At 41.1% G+C, this 4,854-nt stretch overlaps 1 long non-coding RNA gene across 1 annotated transcript; it reads right to left on the bottom strand.

Moving 5' to 3' along the window:
• Positions 1–1,628: 1,628 nt before the first annotated feature.
• LOC148934051 (uncharacterized) lies at positions 1,629–3,298 on the bottom strand. Its single transcript, XR_016136248.1, has 2 exons — positions 1,987–3,298; positions 1,629–1,876 (listed from the first exon to the last, which is right to left on the bottom strand). It is a non-coding gene; the product is annotated as an uncharacterized LOC148934051 (long non-coding RNA).
• Between the last annotated feature and the right edge of the window lie 1,556 nt (positions 3,299–4,854).

The raw sequence follows: 4,854 nt of genomic DNA, 5'->3' as shown, positions 1-4,854 counted from the left end.
CATACATTCCTATTATTCCTTTTTTTCCCTTTATACTTTAACACTTGCAAAAGTTAATGGTCCGCGTTCAATGCTACACCTGATAAAAGATATCGATCACGTTTGTTTTAATTTTTGTCAGGCTTATAATAGTACAAGAAATAAAAACAAGATTATAAGCCAAAGTGTAATACCCCCATCTTAATTCTTCTTTTAACTTATGGAATTTTCGATAAAATTTAGGCGCATGTCAAACTTTAGAATTTTTTTTATATATTGGTGTTTGACTTAGTTGGATATGCCTAACTAAAAATTATGTTTCGAACTATAAATGAAAGGGAGCAACAAGTGAATTAAAACGAAATGCGGTACTTAAGCAATAAAAAGTCCATGTCACGAATGAAAATTTATGTACGCATCTCTGGACTTACTATTTATCTTACATAATTGAAACATGAAATTTGAAGAAAGAATGTAAAATACAAAAGAAAAGTTCTTTGGGCCTCTTTCTCCCGAACCCAAGTCGCACCCCCACCGCGACCATACCGACCATATGATTACATGGAATACCGGTGACGATCACATCAGACCGTGATCCAAAATTTACTTCTAGATTTTGGATAGGCTTGCAACAAGAGCTGGGCACTAGATTGAATTTCAGTACTACATTCCATCCACAGACTGATGGGCAGTCTGAAAGAACGATCCAGACTTTGGAAGATATGCTGAGAGCCATAGTGCTCAACCGTGGAGGAAACTGAGAACCAGTACTACCACTTATAAAGTTGCTTACAGCAACAGACAACTATAAACATAGCCCCATATGAAGCATTGTATGGAAAGAAATGCATCAGTGAGAGAAAGATGCTCGGACCGGATTCTGTAGAGGAGGTGATAGAGATCGTCCGTCAGTTCCGTGAGGGAATCAAGGAAGTTCAAGATAGGCAAAAGTCTTACGCAGATGATCGCCGAACCGATCTGCAGTTCAAGACGGGAGACAAAGTTTTTCTGAAGGTATCCCCGCCTAAAGGAATTACAAGATTCGGCGTCAGGGGCAAGCTAAGACCGCATTTCATCGAGCCATAGGGAATTCTAGAAGAAGTTGGTACCATTGCGTACAGATTGGCACTACCACTGAGTTTCGGAAACATGGACAATATTTTGATCGGTCACAATTGGGAAATATGTGTTTGGCCTCAAATGCATAGTCTACCAAGAAGAAATAGTGTTAAACTCACATTTAAACTATGAAGAAAAGCCAAAGGCAATTTTTGGATTGGAAATTAAAAGAGTTGAGGAATAAATATATTGTAACTGTGGAAGCATCACGGCCACGAAGAAGCTACGTGGGAATTGGAAGACAAGATGAAGGAAAAGTACCCAGAGCTTTTTGAGTGACAGAAGCAAAATTTTGGGACGAAATTTTCGTTAAGGAGGGTAGAATGTAATACCCCCATCTTAATTCTTCTTTTAACTTATGGAATTTTCGATAAAATTTAGGCGCATGTCAAACTTTAGAATTTTTTTTATATATTGGTGTTTGCTTAGTTGGATATGCCTAACTAAAAATTATGTTTCGAACTATAAATGAAAGGGAGCAACAAGTGAATTAAAACGAAATGCGGTACTTAAGCAATAAAAAGTCCATGTCACGAATGAAAATTTATATACGCATCTCTGGACTTACTATTTATCTTACATAATTGAAACATGAAATTTGAAGAAAGAATGTAAAATACAAAAGAAAAGTTCTTTGGGCCTCTTTCTCCCGAACCCAAGTCGCACCCCCACCGCGACCATACCGACCAGCTCATTGGGCCTGGGGCAGCGAGCCCGAGGGCCCGGGGCAGCAAGCCGTCGAGGACAGCAGCGTGGCAGCCAAGTTGTTTTCTTCCTCCTGCAAGATGAAACAAGTTGTGGTTACTAAAGAACAAGAGGAACTAATGAAGCTCTTAATAGAGGGAAAAGAAACACCTCTTCTTTAGCTATGAAGGACCAAAGACTCACCAAAAATAGCAAGTCAAATCTGCCTTGTACTCCCCTCCCAAAACAGCCCTGCACACCAGCCTTTCCTAGTCACATAAACCACCAAAATAAGTAAATAAGAAGTCCTTTTGTCCCAAGCTAAACACCAAGCTACATTAAATTAAAGTTGCTGCAAAAGATGAAAGAAAAGGGAGATTTGCTGCAGGAAAATAACAAGAAATACAACAGCTTCAATTAAGGCTTCACGAGTACACACTCTTGCCTATAAAATCCCCTCCACACCACCTTTGATCACCCTCCTACACACCATAAGTTTTTCCCAGCAACATAGAAAGTTGAGAGTAGGAGATATTGAGTTCTAGGAGCAGAACCAGTAGCTGCTGCAGAGGTAATACATCTCCATCCTTCTCCCATATGATTTACTCACATCATCATATAGTAACTAAAACCTCAAGCATGTTAGAGCCCCTTCAAAATCTTGACATACTAGAAATGAGGGAAGAACAGTAGCACACAAAGCTCAAACATGCCCTTTTATGAAATGGAACAGAAGAAAACGCTACTTTCCTCTTAAACTTAAGAATTCATAACAACAATACTTATCTAATGCTTTTGATAAAAGATTTAGGATTTAGAGCAGAGACCTCCTAATAAACTCATAGATCATCAAGTAACAACTAAGCTTAGCTACTGTCGAATAAAGCCACAACATAAGCTAAGTAAGGAAAGAAGGAAGGACTTAATTCAAGGCCGAGGGGCCGCCTCGGAGGCCACCGGCGATGGCACTGCAGGAGCAGTAGCGCGAGACGGCGGCGCTGGCCGTGCGACGGAGTTGACGCCGGCTCGTCGTCGCCCAGAACTAGAAGCTGGCGGTGGAGTGAGCAAGACAGAGAAGCGGAGGGAGAAAGGCGATGCCTCCTCTCTGCTGCTGGACTCGCCGAGGGTGGCTGGAGTCGGCGCTGTCGAGTGAAGGCCGAGAGAATGGCCGGAGCTACTGCCTCCTGAAGAACTCCGTGGAGAAATGAGCGCCGGCGTTGCTCCGGCGACGCAGAGAAGTGGCGAGGTTTCCGCCGAGGGAGAAAAGGAGAAGAGCTGCTGTTGCGTTTTCTATTTTGGGAAATTGTGGTGTGAATAGAGAAATCGACGGAGAGAGAGAGGAGGGGAAGGGGATCGAATTTCCGGCGGCGCAGGGGAGGCGCCGACCGGAGCAGCGAACGGCGAAGGGGAGGCGTCGCGCCGTCGTTCCTCTTCAAAAACTAGGGATTTAGGAATTTGGGATTTGAGAAAATGAGAGGGGAGAGGGTATCGATGGAGATGAGAGGGAGTTGGGCCATTTTTCTCTTAATTAAATGTTTGGGCCTCCCTTTACTTTTGTTCTGGGCCTCAATTAACTAACAAGATGGGCTAGTAGTGATAAGTATTAAATTGGGCCACTAATTAAAATAAAGTATGGATTAAGAATTTAATTAAATCATGGGCTCTCCTATGATGTTGGTTAAATAATTAACGGTTCGCTAATTTTTTTTCTCGAAGATAAGTCTAATGTTCTGAACCTTAGTTTAAGCGCTCGAATAATTAATTTTAAGAATTTATGCGCTAACGATGAATGGACCTCGAGCTTATTTAGTGCTTGAATAAATGGCAAAGGAGGTAACGCCCTCTAGTTAAGCGAATAATTTTCCCGATTTAATTAAATCTACTGATTTAATTAATATTCAAGAATTCTAGAACTCTTCTAGAAAATTAAGAGAGAGAATAAAATGATCACGCACTTAGGATGCATTCATGTTTAAGCTTAATGGATATCTCAAAATCTAATTAAGTATATGATTATTTTATTTCCTAAAGGGACGTCTTCACACGGCGTCTAAGGCCAAGTTAAAGGACTTACGGATAGAGATTTTGCTTTGAGGTGGGCATTCTTTTAAACGTGATTTCAGTATGAAAATGTGATTCTTTGCTCAAGTATGTTGTCATGCCATGTTTTGGTTTTATGATTACCTATCTGCTTGGCTATGCCAATTTAGTTAAATCGAATTCGGGTCCCAGTAGGGCCGCAAACCCTACTCGGACTAGTGTACACATGAGGGGACCGTGAGCTAACAAATGAGTTGGCCGGTCCAGTGACCGTCGTGGAATGTGGCCACATTCCCGGTTCACATCAGTTTCAGATATGGTATATCTATGTTATGTGATTGCGCAATCAAATCTTTACTAAAGGAAAAGTATTTTTAGTGACTCGGGTCTTTTAAGTAAAACCCCGTGATCACTCAACTGTGGCATTGACAATTAAAGATAGAACTATTTTTGGCAATGTGCCCACGGAGTATATCAAATACTCAGCCCTGCATGTTATTTTCAAATGTGCAGGTTGAACGTGTACGAGGAGGCGAAGGTGTTGGGACAAGACTTCTATATAAGTAGTTAGGTAACCCAAAGTAGCATGTCTTCATACGTGCTATTTTGTCTTGGACTCTTCCGCTGCAAATCTAGAATTATGTGCTAGAAAGCTATGAACTTAGTCTTGATACTCTGATCACGTTTTGACTATGTACCCATATGCCTTTGATACTATTGATTTGAGTGATTTCATCCTTTTTATGTTGCCCCTTGATTATTGAGAATCGTTTAGTCGCGAAATAGCTACGCTCACTAGCACTAGGGAGTTGTGGTCGTGACAGAGTGGTATCAGAGCAACGTTCTTTCGCTCTGGACCCAAGAACCTTCTTTTCAAGCCTTAGTCTAGAATGATAGTACTAGACTAGAATAGTACTAAAATGGAAAGCTTAAAGGGACCCAACACCTCGACTCGTCACGTTCAACTGCAGCAATGAGGTAAGAAAGAAGTTCTTACCAGAAAATTTTCAGTTATTCATGAAAGAACTTGAT

This window comes from Salvia hispanica, chromosome 1 (genome assembly GCF_029641045.1).
Source record: "Salvia hispanica isolate PSC_SH4W2 chromosome 1, Shi_PSC_v1, whole genome shotgun sequence".
In the NCBI taxonomy this organism is placed as follows: domain Eukaryota; kingdom Viridiplantae; phylum Streptophyta; class Magnoliopsida; order Lamiales; family Lamiaceae; genus Salvia; species Salvia hispanica.
Note: the sequence above shows the minus strand (reverse complement) of the source record. Positions and strands in the feature narration are given on the sequence as shown.